General features: G+C 39.7%; 1 protein-coding gene across 1 annotated transcript in view; it reads right to left on the bottom strand.

Annotated features, from left to right (window-relative positions):
* Nell1 (neural EGFL like 1) overlaps nt 1–27,421 on the bottom strand; it is an 827,697-nt gene that overhangs the window by 618,784 nt on the left and 181,492 nt on the right. The window lies entirely within an intron of this gene.

Here is a 27,421-nt window from a genome sequence, read left to right as displayed (position 1 = left end):
ATTCTCAGACACAAATGAAAGATGCTTTAAGGCCAAACAAATGCTAATTCATTTTTAACGCTCTTATTTCCCTGCAGATCTCTGTTTACATTGAAAAAATTTGTTTTTTTTTTTTTTTTTTTTTTTTTTTTTGGTATGGTAAAAACACTGAAACAAATTGCTTTGAAAGGCAAAGGAAGAGCAGAGCGGATGGGAGCATTTCCTGCCAGGCATGTAAATATATGGATGAAGATGTGTTTTGTTTACAAACTGGCAGAGACCCAAGCTTTTACAACAGGATCATGGAAAGTAAGAGCTGGAGAGCAGCATTTTCAAGATGCAACCCATCGCCTATCTCTGCCCTGAAGACAGTGAATAAAATATCCCAGCTTGCATAAAAGCCAAGAAAGACACTTGTCGACTTCCATTATGATCCATAAAATAACTGTCAGCTCATTAGCATATCATTAGCTGCCCTGCTGTTCCCAGAGTCTTAACGCAGAGAAATATTAATCTATAAATGTATATACACTTTCCAGTGCTGCGATTCCAGCTTTCCCCATGAAAGGGAAAATAGGAATTAAGAATGGGAGGAATCCAATACAGCTTCTTTTGCTCTATGCCTATAAACATATGTCTACCATCTGTGGGATTATGGGAAGCAGCTGAGGTGAGAAAAAACAGCAGCTGCCAGATTAAGGGAAGAAGTTGTAATCAATCTTCCTTTGCAGTGACAGCTCAGCTGCTGAAAGAGAGAGAGAGAGAGAGAGAGAGAGAGAGAGAGAGAGAGAGAGAGAGAGAGAACCAGGTGAGAGAAAGCACTCAGGGCTCAGGATGGCCTTGGTAGAGTGCTTGCCTGGCAAGCAGGAAGCCCTGGGTGAAATCCCTAACACCACATAACGATAGCTTGGCAGATGAAGTACATCCATAATTACCAAACTTGGAGTTACAGGCAGGAGGATCAGAAGTGCAATGTCATCCAGCCTGAGTGCATGAGACCCTTGATGAGATTTAAACAAAAGAAAAGAAAAAGAAAAGACTTTCAGGAGAGAAAGAAACCAACCTTGGACCTGTGCAGGTGAGAATCCTCAGGGAGACATACTGCTTAGAAGCTGTGAGAACACTCAATTCCTCCTCTAACTCTTTACCATCACTCCCCTTAGATTTTTTTGAGATGATGTAGCCCGGGCTGGACTCAAGCTCCCTAAAGGAAACTGAGCATGACCTTGAGTTTCTGATCCTCCTGTTTCCTCCTGTCAAGAGCTGGAATTATAAGTGTGAGCCACTAATCCAGGTATATGCAGTGCTAGAGCTTAAATAGAGATCCCTGTGCACATTGAGGCAAGCACCCTACCTGCTAAGCTATGTTCCCAGTCCCTACAGCCACCTGAAGCATCCCAAACTCACTGCAGTTCACCTAGGCTTAGTCATTATTTTTAATACTCCGAAATAAAGAGCACAAATAGCTAAAATGCATGACAGAGAACCCAACCATTCCGGTAATGAAGATCTGTCACAATCATGTCTCTCCCTACTGAAAACCTAGTTCCTCAGAAAGCCACTGTTCTAAAGTACAGAAATCCCAAGAGTGTGCCTGTGTTTCCTAGGGGACTCGTCAGTGGTAGAGAGGCTTGTGTGCCCCTCACCAAGCCCATGCTTCTAGCCTGTGCTTCTTGGTCTGCATGGACATTATCATGCTATAGTCAAGGATGCACCAGGGTTTGACACATGAGACACTCTTGCTTTCTCCTTTGCCTGGGAAGTGACACATTCATATTTTATAATAGAGAATAATGTTATTTTAGCCTGAAACACATCGTAGGAATTTAACTCCAGAGCAATAAAGCAGGTGTGTGTGTGTGTGTGTGTGTGTGTGTGTGTGTGTGTGTGTTAGGCCCAGGAGGCAGCATCCCAAGGATGAATGTGCAAAGCCCTAAGATGTGCTGACTCTCAAGATGTGGCTGCCTCCTCTTCTCCTCTTCAGGCAGAGCTCTGCGGCACTGAATTAATCAAGAGGTAATTTCTATAATGAGACGCTGACATATTGCCTGTACCCAAGTCATCATACCTCACCAGCGGATGGCCAGAAGCATTATGTGGTGCCCAGAATTCTAAAGAGGAGATTAGATTTGAGGCCCCTGTAAGCCACCCCACAACTAACTATTCATACAACTGCTGGAAGGCAAAGAGAACTATCCTGCTCCCCAGGGAAAAGGGCTGTGAGGAGCAGCAAGCCCCTTCTCTCTCTTTCCACAAGAAGGAGCTGTTCTCCCACCCACCCCCCTTGAAACCAAGAATAAAATCAGATGAGATATCTTTCCAATCAAGAATGAAGTAGGTATGCACTTCCTCACCCCCAGGAAGTCTGTCTAACATACCTGTTGGATGAATGGCCGGACTGAAGGGAAAACAAACTTTAGGCTTAAATCTTACTCCCATCACTGTGTGGGATTGGCAGATCACTTATTCTCCAGTCCCATTGACTTACCTGTACAATGGAGATAATAATCACCACCTCATTAGGATGCTCTGAATGTGAGGTATAATTAGCTTAGGCAATGATGGAGAGCAGAAGGCTGGAGCCTCAAAAGCAGTAAGTCACTGTCTCTCTCATCCACATCCCACAGCCTGCATCTGTAGTAAGTCACTGTCTCTCTCATCCACATCCCACAGCCTGCATCTGCAGCAAAACATGTCCAGGCTCAGAACTCTTCACATCCTACCCATGTCCTCTCTGTGTCCTTTCTGTGTTTCCTAAGTCTTCTCCATGGCTTTTCTGTATCACCTTCATGTCTTCTCTGTGTTCTTTCCATGTCCTCTTCAACTCCTCTCTGTCCCCTCTCTTGACACCCAAGATTCCTTATGCCTAGAGAGTCATATACTAAAAGACTACAATAGATGTGGTTGACTATTCTCTGGATCATATCCTCCTCACTAAAACAGAGGTTCCCTCAATACAATAAATGTGTATATTACTTCTACGGTGTGATGTGAAGCATAGCATTAAGTGCTTAAGAGAGACAGGATGGACTGTGTGTGATACAGCCTCTCACATGCTAGGTACCTTTACTGCGTGTACATATTCAATCTGCATCGCAGATTTATGACAGGCTTATCATTTTATAAGTAAGATGTTTGTAATGATTAATCTTGGATGTTAACCTGACTGCATCTGGACTCAATAAAACCCCAAGATGTTAGGCACTCATGGGAGAGATTTTCTTAATCAGATTATTTGAAGCAGCAAGAGCCACCCTAACTCTGAATGGCACCTTCTGGTGGCAGCCCAGATAAAAGGACATGACGAAAAATAGTTTCCTTTTCGCTTGCTTGCCTTCATTCTCACTGGTGAGGCCATCTATTCTGTTGCTGTAGAATTCTGTCACCACTATTAGAACCAACTTCTCCAGTGCCAATGTAGACTGAAGACCAGCACCTTTTTCAGGAATCCCATCGGAATGTCCCTTCTGTGACAGACTGGGACTGTGAAGACATACAGCCTCGAGGAGTGAGCAGTTACCAGATTGTTGGCCTCTCCAGTGTGAAACAGACATTATCAAACTACCTACACTACAAGCCGTGAGCCAATTTAATAAATCTCTGTTTATATATATTCATTCTATAAGTTCTGCACATCTAGAAAACTCTGGAGATCACACTACTTCCTAATCTTTGTACTCATTCATTTTTAAGACTACAGAAAGTCCCTAACCTTCCATAGTCTAACTTATAATCTTTCAAATTTGCAGCAGTGTCAAAGCAATACATATTCAATAGAAACTTTACTTCAAATTTCAAATTCTGGTCTCTTTCTATGCTACAGATATGTGGTTAAAAACAGTGTCTAAATTGTCAGAATCAAAGGAGAACCCTTCTATCAAACTCTAATGAAAAGGGAGTCAGGGTAAGGCATGGATGGGATATATGCATGCTGCCTGGTAAAAAGATCTTCTGCAAAAGACTGACCCCAAAATGCATTCTTTCAACAGAAGTGAATGAATGAATATTACTAAGACAATTCTTCTCTCAGCAGCTGTTCACTCAATATGGAACTCACCACACCCGTACAATTGAGCCTTATAGTCAAACATAGTCATTTCAAAACTATTTATATAACTTCTCATTTTAACTTTTAAAATCCCATTTCTCTTGTCCTTGCCATGGATATGAGCATGGCCATCCATAACACCCATCTCCTGACTGTAATCCCTCTCCTGTATAAATGAAGTCTTTACTGCAGAGGCCTGGGCTAGGCCAGTCATTAGGTTGACAGTCTTCCTCCAAGAGCCACAGTCACAACAGACCTGCAGTTTCAGGATCATAAGGAGAGAGAACTGGCAAGCAAAATGGGGATGGCTTTAGGTATGGTACTTTACTAAGTACATCTATCTATCTATCCATCTATCTATCATCTATCTACCTAACCACCTATCTACCTACCTATCTGTACTGTACAGATAGATAGACAGACAGACAGACAGACAGATAGATAGATCTGTCTGTTTGTCTATCTATCTTTGTTGTATAGCTGAGATTAGCCTTGAATTCATGATCTTCTTGCTTTCACCTCTCAAATCTTGAGATTACAGGGATGTACCACCATGGCCCAGCAATTAAATGAATTTTTGATTTAATATATTTTCAACTTACAATAGGTTTACTGGAATGTGTTGAGGTTTTACCTTTTATTGTCTATTGTAATGTTAAATATGTGGGCTCTCAAGACTTGAAGCCCCTGTGATCCTGCCCCCAAGTTATTTCTGATTGGTAAATAAAAATGTTGACAGCTAATAGCTGGGCAGAAGAGATATAGATGGGGTTTATGTTTCCTGGGCTTGGGGACAGAGGAAAACCATTAGAGAAGAGGAAGGTGTGGGAGAAAGAAGAAGAACCCACCATAGGTTAGGTGAACCATAAGAATGTAGCCCTGAGAGCTGGCCCATTGGAGTCAAAGCGGCCCAGATGAAACATAGTAAACAGTAAATAATAACTCAGGGTTACCAATAGGAAAATAGATTCTAATAATATGGAGGGTAGGTATTAATCCAGCTATTGTCATGTTTAAGGCTTATTGTAAATATAAAGGTTGTGTGTATCTTTAATCCAGGAACTTAAGAAGCTAAAGCAGGGTAGAAACCTCAGGACAGGATTAAATACTTTCTACAACAGGAATGTCACTCCATCATTTAGAGCTGGGCACTAGTTTAAATACTCTCTAAATAAAATGAGAGGTAGAATCAGGTTCTGAGTCTAGTAAGGTTTATAGTCTGGCAAGAAAGGACAAACCATTAAACACACAATCTAATACCAAGGAACAATTATATGATTGTAAGTTTCCTATTTTAAAAATGACTAAGTCCTCAAAGATAGCAACAACAAGACCTTAACTCAACCATACAGCCCTAATAAGTGCAGCACCACGTTAATAGGACTACATGTGTCAGCTGTTTATGAAGTCAGTCCTCTCTATAGCGTCTCTTTCAAACCAGTGAGTATGATAATACAAAGATGCTTCAGTGAGAAAGTGATTTCAGTATAGGGGCTCCATTTCCTGCATCCACACACCCCAGACTGACGCTGTTAACTTCACATTTAGAGGGCAGGGCAGCTTCTGAGCTTTGCATATGGGCCTGACGTCGTGGTTTATTTTGGCCAGTAGAACATGCTAGAAGTTGTTCTGTACCAGTTGCAAGGCAAGGGCCCAAGCACCGTGTCTTTTCCCGCTCCCAAACAACCCTGATCACTAAAATAGAAACAAGTCCAAACTGCCTACTACATAATGAGAGACATGCGGTTCAGACATTACCCCAGCCAAGAGCCGGCCTCCAGTTGACGGAAACTATCCAAGATAAATTAGATCTCACCCAGTTTCAACAGCCTGCTGCAGGCACATGAGTAGATAAATCTATGAAGGAATGGGCAAGCCAGATCCTTACAAAATCTCCCTGTGACATGTGAACTTCACAAGAGAAGCAGCAGTTTTGAAAAGGAGGGGAAAAAAAAAAAAAGAGGTGGGGGGAGGGTAGAAGGGAGGGAGAAAAGGGAGTAATGAAAGGTACAAAGAAAAGAAAAAAGGGGGAGGAAAGGAATTGGAAACTATTCTGAGACTCTGGCATTTTTCCAGGGGCTCAGAGATGATGGTTGCAACGATATTGTGGTCAGAAGAAGCAATGGCAGGAAGTAAGGTTGCAGAAGAAAGCAGGAACCAGATCTGACACTGATGTGACTTGCAATGCAGTCACCCCAGGGGCTGGAGCAAAGGTTTGGCAGTTCAGAGTAATTGTAGGGCAAGCATGAGGACCCATGTAACAAGGCAAACATGGACCCGAATGCGCCTATTGCCCTAGCACTGAGTGGGAGGGAGTAGGAAGATCCCTAGATTGTTGGCTGCTAACCAAGCTGAAAGACTGAAAGATGAGGTCTCCAGGTCAGTGAGAAACCTTGACTCCAAGGGATAAAACAGAAAAGGGAGTGATAGAGGATGACACTTAGCACCTTCTTCTGGTTTCCATATGTGCACAGAGGCACATGTAGCTGTGCACACGTGTGTGTGTGTGCACATACACACATACATACAAATGTGCACACAGATTTAAACAAAAGAATATAGGTCTGTTAGTCTCAAAAGCAAGTACAAGTTCACCAGCTCTGAGAAGTTCGGTAATCAAACTCAAATATGCATCATCTTTTACCTGGCTGCCATCGTATGTTTGTCTAATACACTGGTCTCCAAATGATATCTCAGAACATCAGAATCATGAATCAACATCTCTTAGTAATCTGTCAGAAGTGAAAAAGTGCCAGGTTCTATTTCAGGACTACTGAGTATGACTTTGGAATTGCAGCCAAGATAACTAATTTGCCATTTTAGCTATTTTAAATGCACAATTCAGAGGCCTCAAGTTCATTCACAATGTCGTGTAACTTATCACTCACTCCAAATAAAGGTCTTGTAACCATTCTCATTATCACTTACCCCTACCACATGTGAACACTGACATTTCAGATTCAATAGCTTTGTATATTCATGAAACTGCATATCAATTGCCAATTTGATGAAATCAGGAATCATCTGAGAGACAGCATGTCATGTCTGCACAGGACTATATTAAATTGGATGGAATGGGATGGTAATACCTGCCCACTGGGGGTGGCACCATTCCCTAGGATGGATCCTGGGCTATATAAAAAGGAGAAAATGAGTTGAGCACATGCATGAATCACCCTGCTTTCTGGGTGTGTACTCTATGCTACCAGCGCTACCAGCTGTTTCAAGTCTCCCACTGCCTTGACCACTCCAGAATTATAGACTATGTCCCTAAACTATGAGTCAAAAAATCCCTTTATCTCTTAGCTTGCTTTTGTTGATATGTTTTAATCACAGTAACAGAGAAAGAACCCAGAGCAAGTACAATCAAACAGTATTTGCCTTTATACCTAGTATCTCATGGGCGTTTTGAAGGTTCATTCACACTACAGAACTTTGGTCAACCTAATGACTGCCACCTACACATACCTTGCTTTGAATATTCCCTTCCTACATGAGTAGACATACTCAGTGTTTCCATATTTTGGAAATTGTGACTAATGCTACAGAGGACATTGGCATACAAAATTCACAGCCAACAAGATATAGGCTACAGAGACCCATGCCCTCACAAACAAACACACACACACACACACACTTCACTTTCCATTTTTTAAGATGTCTGGTGTGATTGCAGTAAAGGTGATCATGGTTTTTATTTACCTTTAACTGGTTGATAATGTTGAGCATCATTTCATGGATTTTCTGGTCATTGTTTTGGAGAAGTGTCTATTCAGATCATTTTAACACTTTAAAATTTGAATTGATTCTTTGATAACATCATACAAGATTATATTCACCCTCAGACCCTTCCAGCCTCACCATTAGCACATTTTTTAATTGGTCTACGTTACATATACTGACGTTAAATCCTTATGAGATATATTAGAAAATGCTTTTCCTTCTCATATGGGATTTTTCATATGCTTAACAATATCCTTTGATGACGTCTAATGTACCTACACTTTTCCTTTGCAGCTCATGCTTTTTGAGGTCATAGCTAAGACTCCATTGCAAAATCAAAGATCATATGGTTTGTCCCTATCTCTCTTTCTAATTGTTTCATGGTGTTAACTCATATTCAGATTGTTGGTCCATTTGGGACTAATTTCTTTTATATATTGTGAACAATAGACCTAGTTTTAGTCTTTTGCATGTGTAAATTCAGCACCATTTGCTAGGGAAACTATCCTCTCCCCTCAGTGGTCATAACATTCTTGTAATTAAAAAAAAAAAAAAAAAAAAAAAAAAAAAAAAGCAAATCCCCGGAAAGATGGCTCAGCTGTTGGGAGCCATGATGCTTTCACAGAGAACCTAGATTTGGTTCTTAGCACATACATGGCAGCTCACAAAGTATGTAATTCCAGCTGCAGGGGACCAGTCAGTATCATCTAACTTTAGCAGGCTATGTATGCACAGGGTGTACAAACATACGTGCAGGCCGAACATTCGTACACATAAACTAAAATATTTTTTTAAAAAATATTAAACTAGCCATACAACACATGAGTTTGTTTCTAGAGCCTTAGCTTTATCCTATTGAAATACATATCCATCGTCATGCTAATAATGGCATGATGGCTAGAGCTTTGAGTAAAGTTTCAAAACTGGGAAATTGAGTCTTCCAAATTCTTACTTTTCAAGGTTGTTTTGGCTACTCAGGGTTAATAGCAGGTCCATGTGAATTTCAGGATCAAATTTTCCACATTAGAATTTTGGTAATATAAATCCCCCAATCAATGAAAAAAAAAATCCATTTGTATAGACTTATTTAATTTCTTTTTACAGCATTGTAGAGTTATAAATTTGCAAGCCTCCTATTTCCTTGTTAAATGCATTGCTAGGTCTTCTACTCATTTAGGAGATTGTGTCTATGTACTACTCTCTCTTAGGCTGTCTTCCAGATTGCTTGCTAGTGACTTCCAGAATCATTGGGGACACTGTAAGTTTAATTTGTAGCTGCTGAAGTCACCTGTGAGCTTTAGCAGCTTTCTCAAAGATTTTCACAATGTTCTATCTCTCCCATCATTTCTGCAAACAGAGATGGTTTCCCCTGCCCTTCTTGAATTTGAAAGAATTCTGTTGTTCATTTGGCTGCACTAGTCAAAAAGCTCCAGTATGATGCTAAACAGGGTTGGTGTCTTTCTCACCTTGCTCTTCCTCTTCAGAGGAAAGCTATCAGTCATTCTACACCAAGGATGGTGGGTGCTGCAGAGTTTTCTCTTAAACCTTTTATCATCTTGAGTATGTCTCCTCCTATCTGTTCTGAGTGTTCTCAAGCCAGAGAGAATGCCCCAACCCTCACCATTGTATTTGCTTTAAGAGTTGTTAAGAGTACAGTTAAGAATGTCGATAATAGATATTTAACATAAGCACTCCTTTGATGTTTACTTATGCTTTAAATAAGCTAAGTGGTTGGGAGTCAGATGATTTGACTCAAACAGCCACTATAGTGGCCTGGTAGCATTTAACTCTCCACTGACATGCTGGGGAAACCCCGCACTCCAGATGCAAAATGCAAAGCTGCTGCAGATGCAAAATGCAAAGCTGCTGCAGACAGGACCCCTGCTGCAGACAGGACCCCTGCTGCAGACAGGACCCCTGCTGCAGCCCACAACTGTTCCTGAAAGCTTGCACCTCACCAGCTTCAATGAACTCTGAATATGCCTACCCTCTCTGCTAGTGTTCTTACTCACAACAAATGGCAGGGCACTTATTCCAATGACTCAACATACGACTGTGACTGGTCTTTAAGACTTGCAATGGATGGATCTGAGAGCTGTGCAAACCATATTCACACCATCCCTCCTCGCAACTAGAGCCAGACTCTTCCGCTGCTCTTTTTTTTTTCTTTTTTCTTCTTTTTTGGTTAGGGTTACACTGTGCTGCCTCCTGGTATTACCGAACTAGACACAATGGAAGGCATTCTGTGAGTTGCTATCTTTGCCCACACGCACACTTTATTATATGCAGAGCAGGCCAAGGTGGCAGCAGAGAAAGCAGACCGTAGAGTAGCAAGTGAGATGCCACAGCAGCAGCCATGAAAAGACAACTTACGAGATAATGACAAGGAACTGAGGCAGAAATTGTAAGAAGCGGGAAAGGATGGCTGAGGGACTGGGAAGGGAAGAGACTGAGATGTTTCAAATGACTAGAGGTTGTAATGAGCCGAAGCAGGAGCTGAAACTGCAGGAATTACAAACCCTGGTTGCCAGAGAGCTCTGGTAGGTTAAGGCTTGAGGGTTCCAATGGCCCAAGCTCAGAACTATATAATATTAGCTTCTTTATGACCCAGGGTCCTGACATCCAAGATGCAGAAGTCATAATGCTAGCTGATTCCAATTACTCCTGTCCTTAACTGCTACTAAAAGCCAAGGATCATGTTCTGTGTCAAGTACCAGGCCATAGGCAGATACATCTAAGAAAAACAGGCCTCTGATCGAAGTTCCCAGAGCTATGAGTCCCTGGCTTTAAATTTTCTAGTTCTCAAAAACTACAGCCAGAAGTCTTTAAGTCTGTCAGCTGAACCCAAAAGCCTTTGGACCCAGGATGGCCAATACTAAAACAATTACTCTGCCCACTTGGTATTTCAAGCTTGATCCATCAAGAAGGACCCCAGCTAGCTGACTGCTTACACTGTTAGTAACTAGGAATGGGCACTGTTTTTCTTTCTTTGTTTGTTTGTTTTTTTTCATATTAAGCCTGCAACTAGGACATGGTGTGCAGCCTTTGAATATGTTACTGAGTTCAATTTCTTTATGTGTTGTGAGGGATGCTACATCTATACTAAGAAATAATGGTTCATAACTTCCTTGCCTTTGATATCTTTATGTGTCTTCTTTTGGAATCATAATTTTCTGCAAAGTCTAAGTATTATCCTCCCTTGACACATGCTGGCTCACTGCCTCTGGCCTCCAAGCCTTCTGATGAAGAACTAGCTGCTACTTGTATATGACAATCATGTTTCTCTTCCTGTCAAATGTCTCTTTGTTGTGTACATTCATGTGCTTAGCCCACATAAATGGGTGCACACGTATGTGTAGATGTGTGATACATACCTTGTTTGTCGAGACAGAACTCATCATTGGCCTGGATCTCACTGACTAGACTAGCCTGGCTGCTGGTAGACCCCAGAGTCCTCTTGTCTCTGCCCCTCGACTACGATTATAAGAACATGCCACCACACCTGGCTTTTTTATGTGAGTTTGGAAGATTGGATTCAGGTCGTAATTCTTATATAGCAAGCACTCTACCTGCCCTGTTCCAGCCCTCTTTTGGCCTCTCAATCAAATCTCTAAGGATCTGTCTGTTGAACTCATGTGATTCAATTCGTGGATCACATGATGTGTTTCTTCAAACAATTGACTCGCTCTTTCTGAGATTCCAAGTAGACGCGTTCATCTATTTCATAGTAGATTCCAGTCCCATGGACTCATTTTTCTTCATTTATTTTCCTCTTGCTCCCTAGACTTGTTAATTTTAATCATCTCATTTTCAAGCTCAGTAAGTCTTTCCCCAGCCTGCTCAAATCTGTTGTTAGATCCCTCTGGAGACTTTTTAATTTTTCAGTTGTCTTCTTAGATGTGAAATATCTGATTCGTGTTTATACTTCTTATTGCTATTTAAATTCTTGTTTTGTTTGAATATCACTTCCCTAGTTTCCAGGAGTCTTGAACTCTGGAATACATTTAAGCCCTTCAAACTTTGAAAAAGGAAGGTAGGTAGGAAGGAAGGAAGGAAGGAAGGAAGGAAGGAAGGAAGGAAGGAAGGAAGGAAGGGAGGGAGGAAGGGAGGGAAAAGTTTTTGCTTAATTTGACCTTCCTCAGAGATGTTTTTGCTTCATCAAACAATAATATTTTTCTTATTCATTTCTTGCCCTCTGGCTTTATTTGAACATTTTATGAACATGTGAGCACTAAAGTGTAAGAACCCTGAATAGCAGAGTCTCCAAGTGACTCTGCATTTTCTGATCTTGCTTGTTTCTGGCTGCTAGACATTGTGCTTGTCTGTTTCTTTGGTAGTTTATTAGATGGATTTTCTTCCTTATTATGTGTGCTCAGTGCTGGCTCTGCCCTGTTCTTGTGCTAAAAACTCTTCCTTGAACATCTTGAACAGCAGAGGAAGGGGCAGAGACTACGCCAGAATAGCCATGTCTTACAGATTGGCTCACACTACTCCTGGGGTAAAGCTTGAGATAAAGGCTGGGGGGGGGGGGGAGGCAGGAGGGCATTTTCAGGTCATTTCTGACCATTCATTTAACCTGGTACATGTAGGAGACTTTCTAAATATCCTAAATATGCACGTGCTTTTGAATTACTGGAATAAATTCTCTCCTCAGTTTCATGTTTGTATTGAATGGCCTAGTATGTGCCTTTCCCTTCCTCTCTTGCCCCATACAGCAGCAGGTTATTAGCCTTGCTGTTCGAATCATTATCTGACACTTTTCTCATGCTGAAGAATTCTGAGATAATTGAGAGCGAGTCCAGTGCCTCTCGCATCAGTCCCGCATAGTCCCTGACATTTAGAACAGACACAAAAATATCTAATGAGTAATGTCTATACTCACTCCATAGTCTATGGACTTCTTTCCTGCACTGGGAGCAGAGAATGTTAACGTCAAGATTTTCAATAAAGTGATACTTCAAAGACCGCAGAAGTCTGAGGCAAAGCTCAGTAAGAGTCTGTGAGCCACATGGCCACATTGTCTCTGTCTTGAGTCACAGAGAGTTACTATAAAGCTTTGCTTTACAAAGATTCGCTAAATTTAGTTCTAGCCATTTCTGCTTGCTTTATAATATTTATACTGTTCTGCTGTTGTTTTGGCTTTGTTTGTTTCGAGAAATATATCTCACTACGTAGGCCCAACCTGACATCAGACTCAGACATCCACATGCCTTTGCCTCAAACGTGCTGAAATTAAAGGTGCATGTCATTGTGCCCAGCCGGACCTATTTTTGGTTTGCTTGTTTAAAATATTTTTAAAATAGCTATGTGTATGAGTGTTTGCCTGAATGTATGTAAGTGCACGCACCAGGCTTATCATGTGTTGGGAGATGCCCATGCCACTATATTGCTGACTTTCACCTACCTGCATGTCAAGAAGCTATCCCAGGAATTATCAGAATCGGTAACTACTGATATCTTGTGGACTGTTGAATGTTTCTACAAACCAAGGCAAAACTCTAGTCAACACACAGATCTCTACACCCATGACCTAAAGTTTGAGTCTTCAAACCTATTAAATCCAAATCAATCATTAAGTTTTAGTATGGAAATTCTTAAATTCTACAGTTCAGATTCTCAACAAGTATATCTAGGCATATATAGGATCTGAGTTTTAAAGTCTTGTCATGGGGATATTTATGTTTTCAGGCGTGGGAAGCAGTTGCTGCCCTTTGTTGTAGACTCAAGACTCAAAAGAAACGTCTGGTCTTACCAGTTAGTCACTGTTTACAGATCAAGAATCAGCACTGCATTAAATGAGTCAGGTTGGAATGGAGACACCTGCACATACATCTGTTAATTCTTGGAAGCATAGGAAGTTGGTATTTAAACACACACACACATAGTGAAACAAATAGATTATTAGCCATAAAGTTGTCATATTTTGACTATGATGTATGAGAGAGTTGTAAACAAAATATAGCACGTGTATGCACAATTCAGCCTTTATGCTGTTAACATGTCTGTGGGTCTCTGTGTGTGGATCATCAAAAAGATCCCCCATCCCTCCGTCTGAGGAAGCAAACTATTCCATATTTGATGCCTATAATTCTGTGCAATTGTCTTTTTTATGGAACTGAATCAATAAACAATATGTTAGATTGTATTGGCTTTTTAAATATGGAAGTGGTTTAATACCATATTTTTCTTATATGTTGTCTTTTTCATTCAACACATCACTAGCTTTACCATCTCATTTACAGGTCCTGTTTTACTTCATTTGAACATTCTCCCTTGATTGGCAATTAGTTGGATAGTTTTTCAGTTTTTTGACATGACAACAACCCAGACAATTATATTGATAGACCTGTCCTTGGTATATTACCAAGAGTTTCTTTGATAATTATATCAAGGGGCAGAAGTCCTGTATAATATAACATTACCAAAAAGCTGTACATCACTCTCTTTTTGGCTCTGTCAATTAGAGTTTCTACAATGGGTCTGTCACTCACATGCCTGATACTGATTGGTGAAGGAATATTATCACATTAACTGCATAAATTTGCATTTCCAATATACCTTTTTAGTACATTCCCAACTATTCACATTTCTACTCTGGAGACATTGTCCTCTCCTGTTTTCAATCTGATCCTGATAGTTCTGTGACTCTTATAGTTTTACAGAGTGTCTTTAACAGATGCTCTTTTTTTTTTTTCTGTTTGAACCTGATCACTTCCATATTTAGAAATGTAATACAATCCAGCATATTGTGAAGACCTTCTTTGTTGGAGTTTTCGATTTTATTCAGCAGTAGTTAAATGATCAATATTGTCCTTAATGAGCTTGCATGCTTTTAAATTTGTTTTCCTTTGATCGACAATCCTTTTCTCACATAATATATCCTGACTATGGCTTCCTGTTCATCTCCTCTTCCCAGCCCCTTCCTCTCTCCTCTCCCATCCAGATCCACTCTTTTCTGTCTCTCATTAGAAAATAAATGAGTTTCTAAGGAAGAATAACAAAATATAATATAATAAGATGTACCAAAAAATAAACACTCTGGAATTGGACTAAACAAACAGAAAAAACAGAAAAAAAAAAAAAAAAAAGCCCAAGAAAAAGAGACCTACCCATCTGCATACGCAGGAATCCCATTAAAGCACTTAACTGGAAGCCATAATATTTGCAAGCGACCTGGGATAGACCTGTGCAGGCCCCGTGCACGCTGCCTGTGTCCCTGTGAGTTCATCTGAGCTTTGCTTATGTTGACCTAGAGGGTCTTGTTGTCTTGGTATCTCCCATCCCCTCTGTCTCTTGCGCTCTTTCTGTCTCCTCTTCTGTGGGGCTCATGATCTTTTATCGTAAGAACATCTAAATACATGTAGTTACTCTGTCAGGGGTGGTTTTCTCTTGAAGGCTTGTTCTTTTCTGAAAGAAAATGGAGGAGGAGTAGATCTGGGAAGAGAGGAGGTGAGAGGGAGATGGGAGGAGGGGAAGTACAGGGAACTGTGGTTGGGATCACTGAATGAGAGAGGGAATCTATTTCCAATCAGAAAAATTAAAATGTATTTTCAAATACAACTTCTCTACCTTGGGAACTTAAGAATTGAATTCAACTCTAATTGCAGTTGATTCTGTGTGAGGATGCAGGTGTATACCAGAAGCATTTCCTGACACTAAACACAGAACATTAATATCTGTTAGTGAAAGCTGTGTGCTGGTCGTTTATCTGTGTGATATGTATACATTTTTAAATAACTGAACCCCAGAACTTGCTATTGATAAGCCCTCCTTTTCTCATTGGTCAAAAATGACACGTCAATCATGCATCGAGTCTCCCAACCTGCTGCATCTTATGGTATGGCCGTTACAGCCTCCTTTCTACTTTCTTGGTTTATGGGCTGCTCTTTGCAGGAATAGCATGCTCCATGGGTTGTAATAACTTTATAATAAGCTTCGGGACCTGAAAGAACAAATCCTTCCTTTTTTTTTTTTTTTTCAGAAACTGTCTTCATTATTTTCTGCTTCTGGTCTTCCATTAGTATTCTAGAATCTACTTATACATTCTCTCTCTCTCTCTCTCTCTCTCTCTCTCTCTCTCTCTCTCTCTCTCTCTCTCTTTCTCATTGTGAAATTATTGCAAGTTCACTGAAGCTAGAGGTCACTATGGAAGTTTTTGACATTATAACTATACTAAAGTTTCTTTTCCAATAATATAATACCACCTCTTCCTATGCAGATATTCTTCAGTATGTTTTTAAAGATGTTAACTCTGAGAATTTCATTCAGTACTTTTTATTCTGTTCACCCCTTCCCCAACTCCTCTGAGATCTAACCCATTCTTGTTTTCCCTGCCCATCCGGTTGTGTGACCCCTATCTTTTGTTAAACCCATTGAGTCCAGTTTGTGCTGTTTACATAATTCTTGGGTGTAGGTGACATACCAGTGTGTAGGTGTGGGTGTTGGTATGGGTGTGGACAGGGTTGGTGTAGATATGGGTGTGGGTGTTGGTGTGGGTATTAGTGTGAGTGTGGATGTTATGTGTGTTGTGCGTATGACTGTTGGTCTATCTACCAGGGGTCACACATTTTAAAAGATTTCTTTATTATTATACATAAGTACACTGTAGATGTCTTCAGATGCGCCAGAAGAGGACATCAGATCTCATTACAGGTGGTTGCAAGCCACCATATGGTTGCTGGGATTTGAACTCAGGATCTTTGGAAGAGCAGTCAGTGCTCTTACCTGCTGAGCCATTTCTCCAGCACCCAGGGTCACACATTTTAAGAAAATTGACTCCACCTCTCTCAGCATCAAGCAATTACCAACTGTCAACTAAGGGTAGGACTTCACGGCCATATCCACTGTGGTTGCTTGGATTTTTGTCTGGCTGGAGCTCACATAGGTCTTGTGCCTGCTGTTCCAACCACATGAGTTCATATGTGTAGCTTCCGTTGCATCCAGAAATCATAATGGCTTTAAAGTAATCTACCTCCTCTGGCCTTTATAATCTGCATACCCCCTCTTCTGATGATCCTTGGGCCTTTTCAGGTTGGTATGAAAAGGATGTCCTATAGAGTGATTTTAAAAACTAAAATACTAGATTTGCTTAACTTTCATATTGTATTTGGTGTGGTGATCTTCTGACATTATAAATTATACTTTATCCACGTTTTTGTAGTTTCTGTTGCAGCAATACGACTGGTTATTTCTTTGATCTTACACCTATCACCCTTCTGTACTCTCATGTTAGTATTAATAACTTGAGAACATCTTTTTTACAAGGACAGATTAAAATGTGTGAATAATTATACTTCCTTTCAAATGCTTCTTGTTTTGCTGGTGACCTGTAGTCACACCCAACACAGGGACAGGAATGATAAGCACCCATGTCAGACTGGCTCTGGTAGGAGCTCTCCATGTTTAAACTGTAAGCCTGATTTTTTTTATGTGTGTTTATTTTATATACTCTATTAGTTCAGTGATGTTTCCTCCCATTGACAATTTACTAAGGATCTTTTGCCATGAGTCAATATTGAATTTTATCAGTGTGCTTCTCCTCTTGAGATGACCCTGTAACTTCTCCTTTTGTCTGTTTAATATGGAAGATTACATTAACACAGTAATACATTAAAAACAAATTTGCATTGTTTAAATAACCAATTTGCTCTCAGGCTCTCACTCTCTGGTGCTTGTGTATGTGTGTGTGTGCACACACACACACACACACACAGAGAGAGAGAGAGAGAGAGAGAGAGAGAGAGAGAGAGAGACTTTTAGATTTAATTTTTATATAATCTGTTCAAAACTAAGCCAGTTTATGCAATTCTTTTTTTAAGCAGTTTTAACACAGCGAGAAAATCGAGATCACATATACTGATGAGTCAGACAGGAAGCACTCTCCTGTGCACTGTTCTCCAGAAAGGGTGATGTAGGATTGAATTATTCCCTGAATATGTGGCAACAAAATGCCCTAGGGTATCTTAGCTGAGGAGCTGTTGGTGGAAATAGTAAATGACAAAACTGACCCAAATTTTTGCCTCTCACTGTGTCCACACCCTGTGCAGTACAGAGTTTTAGATAGCATCGATTTGCCATGCTCTCACGACAAAGGGGACTTGTAACTGCATAGGATGCTGGATTACTGCAAAACAAACAACACATAAGGATCAAGCCTGGGTCTCAAAGAGTCCAGTTTCTGCATTAGCTCCAGAAACTCTACTCAGCTATCAGATAGAAAAGCCTGGACCAGACTTCTGACAATGGGAGCTATCGAAGTGGGTGAGCTGCTATCAAAAAGTGGGTGAGCTATCCCAGCTATTTCACTGCAGGAGAGTCAGAAACTCCAGCAACTGGTGTGATTTCCCTGAGTGAATCCTTTGAGAAGCAAGAGTTCCCAGTCATGGACAGCCCTGGTTTCAAGCTGAGTTCCATGGACACTGCTTCCAAAGGTGCTCTGTGTTTTATTTGCTGGCAGCAAAACTCGAGGCCAAAGATATTGAATCATAAACTCACTTGTTCTAATGATAATAAGACTACCTAGGTGCATTAGGGTGATTTATATTGCTAATGATAATGTTTTTTCTTGCATTTTCACTTTATTATTATATTAATACATGGCCATTGTCTTAATTTTTATATCTCTTTCTGGTGTCTTTTCACAATAATTGCTTTTAATACCTTTCTCTCACTTTCTCTTTTTTAAACGGTTTATTTATTTTTAATTCATGTATATAAGTTTTGCCCACATTCTGTGTACCACATGCTTGCAGTGTCTCTAGAGTCCAGAAAAAGGGCATCAGATCCTGGGAACTGAAGTCACTGATCGTTGTGAGCCACCACGTGTGTGCTGGGAAACAAATCCTGGGTCCCTGGTAAAATTAACGGATGCTCTAAATCTCAGAGACTTCCCAGTGCCCTCATTTTTTTTCTTATCCAAATTTCTATATTTATCTTTGTAAAAGACCAGGTTTGGTGGATTTTTACCTTGTCTGATCATTGTATTAATTTCTGCTCTTATATGCTTATTATTTCATGCCTTTTACTATCTTTGGACCAAGCTTAGAATTTTTTCCAACTTCCTACTCTGGATAGTTAGCTCATTAAAAGTGTTTCCATCTGAGAATAAACCTTTCTCTCATTTCTTCTTTTATTCTTGTACATTCTTATTCTTTCCTTAAACCAGACTATGACTTTTAAGAAAATGTCTACATCCTTACATGGATAAAAGTGAGCGGTTACTTACTTCCCCCAGACTCATGACTGAGGTAACGCGATCCCATTGTCATCTTAGAACATAATCCATGAATCATCCCTCATGAGCTATGTGAAGACTTGTCTACTTTTTTTGTGTGTGAAGTCAATGTTCCCATGTATCAGTTTTTAATGGAGATATTATGTTCAAGTTGTGTTACGTGTTGGTTACTGGATTTATAAACAGCATAACACAGATATGTGACGTGTGTTAAGCTCATATGCTTACTAACTTTTTGCCTATTTGATCTATAAATTACTAATTGAAATATGATTTAAAAATCAATCTATTTATTTTCCTTAAGTTACCTATTGTGCATGTCAGTATATGTATTTAATGAATATCTTCATCAAAGAATATTGAACATACAAAAAATATACAAATCATAAAAATACTATTGGTGAACAAGGGTTGGACAATACAGGCCATTTCTCTCTTATCTAGTCCTCATTCCTTCCTTCCCCAAAAAAGCCTGGACCACATCAGATTCATCTTTCCTGTGCATCATTGTAATAGAACAGTGAACACTCTGCTCAGTCTCTTGTTGGACTCACTGTGCGCAACCACAGGGACACAGTGCAATTTGCTCATGTTAGTAACTGCGTAGAATATGCTTCTTAATAATGCTGCAATTCACAAATCCCATACTTTCAAAGGATTTTTGTTTTGTTTTTCTGTTATTGATATTTCTAGCAAAAACTATTTGTAGGACTAGAAGGATGGCTCAGAGGAGCACGTGCTGCTCTTTCAGAGGACTATTTCCAGAACCTGTATGATGCGCCTACACGCATGCAGGCAACACACTCATAAAAATAAGCATAAATAAATCTTTATAAAAGCTTTATATGTGTGTATGTACATATTCATGTGTGTGAATGTATGTATGCATGTGTGATGTATTTATACTGGGGGATATTATTCTTATTTGGTTAAAACCGATTTTTTTATTAATTCACGCATATATATATATATATATATATATATATATATATATATATATATATAACCAAACATCTTTCTATGGCATTTACACCAACTTGTAGTCATGCCTGCAGTGAAAGAAGGTTCTAGTTGCTCCACATCCTGGCAAAACATCTGCTCATGTCAGTCTTGTGAATGTTAGTTTTCTGATCAGAATTCAGTAGCACCCACATGTGGCTTTCTCACCCCAATTACTAGCCAGGCAGATGCCTTTCCTGTCTTTATGAGTCTCTGGATATTACCTCCTGTGAAGTGAATTTCATCATATTTGCCTGTTTTTTAATTGGATAGATGTTTGCTTGACTTGAAGAGCTTCACTACATGGTGTGGATCAAAAGTCTTTGTAGAATGCAACTGTTAGTATCAGCTTGAGCTGTGGAATAATGTGCCTTTTTTACTCTCAGTAATGTATTTTACTGAAAAAAAAATAGTTATTTTAATAAAGTCCACTGTAGCCACCTACTTCTTCATGGTTACTATGTTCTCTTTAAAATATCTTTTGAAAATTAAGGTTGCAAAGATATTCTTCTATGGTATATGAGTCAGAATACTGTAAAGTAACAGAACTTATAGAATGAATATCTATTATAATACATATATGCAAATATACACATACAAATACACAATATTATATATATATGTATATATTATATACATGTATAATATGTACACACACACACTCACACACACACACAATCATTTATCGGAATCCAGCAATGGCTGGCTGTGAACTGAAAGTCCAAAAACCCAGTAGTTGCTCAGTTCACAAAGCTAGATATCTCAGCAGACCTTCAGTATATGCTGGAGTCCCAGAGAGATAGACTTAATGCCAGTGAAGGAATTGATGTGCTAGGAAAGTGAAGGCAAGCAGGCAAAGAGCAAAAGCTTCCTTCCTTCGTTTATGTCCTCATAGAGACATCCAACAGAAGGTATGGAACAGACTAAAGGTATGTATCTTTTCATCTGTCTTCACACCATAAAGACTAGAAGTGGATCACCCCACTTCATACCAAGCAAAAAAAAAAAAATTCCTTACATGTGTGCCCTCCATTTCTGGATTATAATTCACTCCAGATGCAGTCAAGTTGACAACCAAGAATAACCAACACCTGTGGTAAATTTCACTCATGGTTTGAATTGAATTGACTTTTGAATTGAAACTGGTTTCACTCAAGGTGTGAATAAGAGTCAAAGTTAGCTGTTCCCAGGAACCTCAGATGATGAAATGCTCCATCCCTCTGGGGCCATCCTTCCCTTCCCTATGGCCCTGCTTCCACCACACATTTTGAGACTCCCTCATTAAGCCTGTGCATTTGTAGGGTTACCCATGGTTGTGTGGTGACCCCGGGCTTAGAAATCGATGTCAGTAGTGTCTCTCTCTCCTTCTCAGGCGACTTTGGACCCATTTTCCTTTGTAAAACTCTACTTTCCTATTAGCATTTAAAAGTAGTTTTTTGTTGCTGTTGCTTTTAAGCAGGACAGGGCCCGAACTGAATCTGAGGAGTCCATTTGAACCCACGATTCTAACCCTGCACATAAGCACTTGTTCCATATTTTTTAAAACTCAATTAAATTTTTCATTTGATATTTTCATACATGTTAACAATGCACTCTGATTACCCTCTCTCCCTTGCCTCCCTCCCGCCCTCACCTCACTCTCCTCATCACCCCCTCTTCTCCCTACAGGTCCCCTACATTTGTGTCTTTTTTGGTTTTGTTTGAGACCCAATGCTTTCAGGCAGCTTTCACTGTTCTCCTGGATTGGGGGCTCTGCACGGGCACGGTAAGCTCACCAATGGTTGCTCACCGGATGCTGATGACTGCCAATTACTTTAAATCGTGACTACTGTGAGCTGGAGTTTTATCCGCTGTCTCACATCAAACGTGTCTCTCCTCCTGCCTTATTTTTGGCCAGTGGAAGTTGGGAGAGTGGGCTCCATCTCTGCCACTCAGACCGTCCTCAAACTCACGGCTTCAGTGATTCTCCTGCCTCAGCCTCCCAAGGAGCTGCGGCTGCTAGGGCATGCTGTCAGGCCCAGACTGATGGAGGAGTTGTTTTCTCAATTTGTTTGTTTCCTTGTTTTGATCCCCTCTTTCTCTTACATTTAAATTTGACCTGTAACATGATTTTTATTACGTAGGTGTTGTTTTACATTATTCACATATAAACTTAAAATCTAAAGTTATTGAATTCCTCCATTATTTTGGTACTTCAGGTCAAATCATCCTGTACTGTAATGCTGATATAATTTTATTTTCCTAAAATTCATTAACATTATTATTAATAAAATAATAATTATCCATGTTTGCAAATGCTTTCATTATTTTTTAACCAATCCCTTTTTAAAGACTGTTTTATATTGCATGGAGGTATGTGTTTATGTGTGGGTATGTATACATGAAGGGAGGTGCCTACATATTCCAGAAGAAGATGTCAAATCACCTGGACATGGAATTACAGATGGTGTGAACCTCCCATCATGAGCACTTCAAACCAAACCTGAGTCCTGTCAAAGAACAACAAACACCCTTAACTGTGGAGCCATCCCTCCAGCCTCTCTTTACCAATTCTTCTCCTATTTAATAATATGTGCTTTCTTTAGAAACTTTTTAATGAAAACCCGGTGGTCATAAACTAAGAGTTTTGACTGTCTGCAGAGGTTTTATCTTACCAGCCTCCTTACCTACAGATTAATCTGGGTCTGCACAGTTACCTTGAAGAGTTATTTCTCTCCTGAAAAATTATAAAATATTTCCCTCCTATCTTTTGACTTCTGCTTTAGTATTTAAAAACTATTTGATCCAAACTGTTATTTTGCTTTAATTTTTTTCTTTTCCCATTGAATACTTTTAATATCTTCTTCATGTAATATACCATTAAAATCTTCCAAAGAGTCCTTTCCTCTTTTTATTCAAGGTTTGCAATGTAGTGCTGCAAAGCAGCCCTTTGAAAGGGGCACTCTATTTCTTTACCCTGGCACTACAGACATCACCACATACCTTGCTTTGGACAATGAGTCATGTGATCAGTTAAAAGAGCCTTTTAAAGCACAAATTCTAGGGCTTGGTTGCTCCTGGTGCTCAGAATCCTAAGGCTACCATGTGAAGATGTCCAAACTGTGCCATTAGAGAGTGAGATGCCAAATCAAGGATGGGGTAGCATCTTGGTTCACCTTGCCACTTGCTAAGGGACCAGCTGGCCACAGGCTCTCCAGGGAGCCCAGCAGGCACAAGCATAGGGAATCAAAAACAGAAAGAGTACTGGTCCTGGGTGCTAAGTAAAATTATTCTTTAAATCTCTAAGTGACTCGGGGTGCTGCAGGGAGCATAGAGTATGTTCATGCTACCTCCTGTAATGATAAGCAACATGTTTTAACAATTCAGAAAGTCCCTAACAATTACATTTCTAACAGCTCCTGTAACATTTTTCTCTCTTAAATTCTCTATATTTAATTTGGAAATTAATTAAATATTCTTTATTCCTAAATTTTTCACATAGATATGCAAATAAATATGTAACATGCCTATATATAAATATATGGATTGGATATCTATTTGAATATATAGTAGGTATACACACACACTAAACAGGTGTATAAATTTCATATTTATCTATCTTTTCTGCATTTTAGCCTCTTCTTTCCTTCCTTACTTCTGTAGAACTATTGAGTTAATGACCTTAGCAGTAAGTACCCTTTTATGGCTGCTCACCACTCCCGTGTCTCAGCTAACGCTTAGCAGACTTATTGAAGTCTTAGCTCACCTGGTGACCAGAGTTTTCATCTCTAGAAGTGTTTCTAGTTCAATCACTGCCAGTCAAATTCATAATCTTTGGTTAGCACATATTCTTTAATATTGTGTTTCTTTGAACATCTCAAATATGAAATTATTTGCTAATTTCATTTCTGCAATCCTTAAAGGACTAATTCATTTCTTTCCCTTTGTCTCCCATGCTGATTCATACACTCCTCCTTTCAACCATCAATCAGCGAGGTCCCACAAGAGGGCTGACTGAGAGTGACTACTCCCAAAGTTAATTTGCATTACTGCCTTACCACAAGGTACCACCAAGGAGTGCCTGAAGCATTTATTGTGTTAAACCTACAGTGACATCCATATGATGACAGGGCTGAGGTTAAGTTCTCAAAACCACTCTTTTTTTCCTAATCTGAGTGGAGTGGGAAACAGGCTGGTTTGCTTACTATCTGGCTTTGCTGAGTGATGGACTCCCTCTCCCTCCCCTCCACTGACACTTTAGTTTAGATGTTTCTATCCTCTACTCCCCAACATGCATGAGATCTAAGAGGCTCCTCAGACTTCACAGACTGCTGGAATTCAAAGTTCCAACTAGAGTTTTCACACATTGGTAATAGGGGTGCAAAATGGCTCACACAGTTTGTAAAAATAATTTGGCAGTTTCCTATGAACTTGAACATTAATTTCTGACTTGGTGATCTCGTGCCTACATAGTTGCGTAAGTGAACAAAACCTTTTACTCACAGAAATCTATCTACAAATGTTTCTAGTGACTTTATTTATAAGTGCTAAAAACTAAAATGTTCACCAGTAGAAAACAGCTTCACGATCATGTATGTGCTTCCTAGCTTTTACTGTCAACTTGACACGTTCCACAGTCATGTGATTTGGGAGCCTCAACGGAGGGTTTATTCAAATGAGACTGGCCTGTGGGCATGTGTTTGGGAGACTGTCTTGACTGTTAACTGACACTGAATCTGAGAAGAGGGTCCCAGACCATGATGAGTCACACCATTCATTCCCTTACAGGTAGTCACGGCCTATATAATAAAGAATAAAGCTACCTAAGTATATGCCTGAGAGCCAACCAGGAAACAGCACTCCTGGGAGCCAACCAGGAAACAGCACTCCTGAGAGACAACCAGGAAACAGCACTCCTGTACTTTATGATCCAAGTTCCTGCTTGAGTTTCTGCCCTGACTTCCTTCAATGATGCATAGACTGTACGCCAAACAATTCCTTCCTTCCCCTAAGTTGCCCCATCATGATATTTGTCTCCACAGCAAAAAGTAAACTTATACACTGTAGTTTATTCATGCTGAACAACTGGAACATTACTCAGCAATGGAAAAGAGAGAATCACCCACAAATACAAGAATTTGAGTGAATCTCAATGTACACAGTTATACAAAAGCCCATATGCACAAATGGTTTCATGATTAGAAGATTCTGGGAAAGCAAAATCCAGAACAGATGAGAGAATTGGGATCAGGAGAAAGAAGGATAAAGGAATAACCTGGGGATGTTGGAGTAATTCATTATCTTCATAGCAGCTGCAGGGCTGAACTAAAATTTCTCAAAATAATGAAGTTGTACATTTAGAGGGACACCTTTTGATATGTTTTGTAATGCGGTGGCATGATGCAGCGTGAGAGGGGTCCTTAGCTTGTGCATACTGAGGTACCCCCTCTCAACTATCAGCCATAGGACAGGCCTCGTATAAAATGAAGTTAATCTGGGACATGGGAATAAGGGTCTGGAGAATAGAGTAGAGGCAGAAAAAGAAGGGAGACAGAGAAGGCCAGAAAAAGAGAGGAGAAAGAAAGAAGGGAAGAGACTGGCCAGAAACATGTGGAGAGAGAAAGAGATTGGATAAGGGGACAGAGAGGGAAAGAGGGAGGGGAGGGGGGGCAAACAATCCTTTTATAGCAAGCCATGTCCTTACCTGGCTGTTGCTAGGTAACTTTTAGGTGGATCCTAAAAGAAATGCTAACACCTTTTACTGTGTGTAAATTATATCTTAATTTTCAAAGGAAAAGATCAAGGCTCTGCATTTCTAGTTGGAATATATTCTTCTAGTTTTTTTCTCTCCTCCATATATTTAGTCCCTAAGGATTTCCTTTCTTGTAAGTACAATGATGAATTTAAAAGGATTGCACCCATATTTTATCCAGTATTTATAGGTATTTCAAACCAGGAGAATTTTTAAAATATCAGTCTTCCATATTGCCAGAGGCAAAGCCTACCATACTTTATAGAACAAGAGTATTTTAAAATTTAATGGTGTTAGGTTTTCAGCTCATTTTATCACAGTATCTTCATGTTTCCACTAAGAAAAACAATGCAGTTCCTGTATCGTCTTCATAGCCAAGGAAACCAAACCCAAAGAAAGTGAGATTTTACTTCTTATGTATGAATAAGAATTTGTCCCAAATTCAATTATCATGTATGCTGATGATGGACTCAATCTTTTTGATCAATGTGATAAAACACCAGGATGAAGGCATCTTAAAAGAAAGAGTTTAATTGGGTTTAAAGCTCTAGAGGACTAGAGTCTATGACTGTGTGAAAAGGCACTGTGGAAGCCAGCTAGATCAATAGCTAAGATCCACTAACAGAAAGCTCAAGAGAGCCCCAAATGGTGCTGACCAGAGTCTTTGGCAACCTAAAAGCCAGCCCCCAGTAACAGCTCTTCCAGTAAAGCTACGCCTCCTAATCCTTCCCAAATGGTTCTACAAACTGGGAACCAAGTATTCAAACATCTGAACGCACGAAGGATATTCTCCTTCAAACCACTACAGTTATTTAAATCTTTCAGAATTAAGAGTTTAATGAGATACATCCAATGGGTCATTTATGGTCTTGATCACTCAAGCCTAGCAGGACAGAAAACTGAGTAGTTTATCTCGGGAGAATGCAATGTAGTAATGTCCTAAAGTAAACAACTCAGGTACAAAATATTTATTTTATAGAGTACTTATGCTATTAAGTGAACTAAAACCATGTATATTCAGTAAGTATTCAGCATCCATTGCTATGCCCTTCCACTAATATAATTTTATGCATACAATCAGCAATATCTTCTGTGCCTAAAGCATAGAGAACATCACAGAAGAGGTGTACAATAAATGTAAGAGCCAAAGTTTGGGAAGTCACTATAAGTTTGTGTCTTCTAGACATGGAATACCTCAATACAGCTGCCTAACAAGTTCCAAACAATGACAACACTAATAGACATGCTAAGGTGGAAGGGGGAAATCTCATGAGACCTTATCCCTGACAAAGGACGATAGGCAACTAACAACTGCTAGCAGAGAGAGAATTACTCTTTCCAAGGAATGAACTCTCCCTAATTGGTTATTCAATACCAAGGAGTTAGTCCTGAAATTGTATACAAACAAGTATACAAGTATACAAGTAACACCAAATAGACTCAGTATGCAATATTTATAATTTATGCACATATTTATAAAAATATTAATTTTCTTAATTACTTTTCTATTGATGTAAAGAGACACAATGACCAAGGAAACATATAAAAAAGAGAATTTAATTTAGGGCTCATGCTTCTAGAGCGTAGTAGAGGCCATGACCATCATGGCGGGGCATGGCAGCAGGCAGGCAGGCATGATACTGAGCAATAGCTGAAAACTTAGATGTTGAAACAAGAAACACAAGGCACAGAGAAAGAACTAGGAATG

Source organism: Mus pahari, chromosome 1, assembly GCF_900095145.1.
Source record: "Mus pahari chromosome 1, PAHARI_EIJ_v1.1, whole genome shotgun sequence".
Lineage (NCBI taxonomy): Eukaryota > Metazoa > Chordata > Mammalia > Rodentia > Muridae > Mus > Mus pahari.
This window is presented reverse-complemented; position numbering and strand designations above follow the sequence as displayed.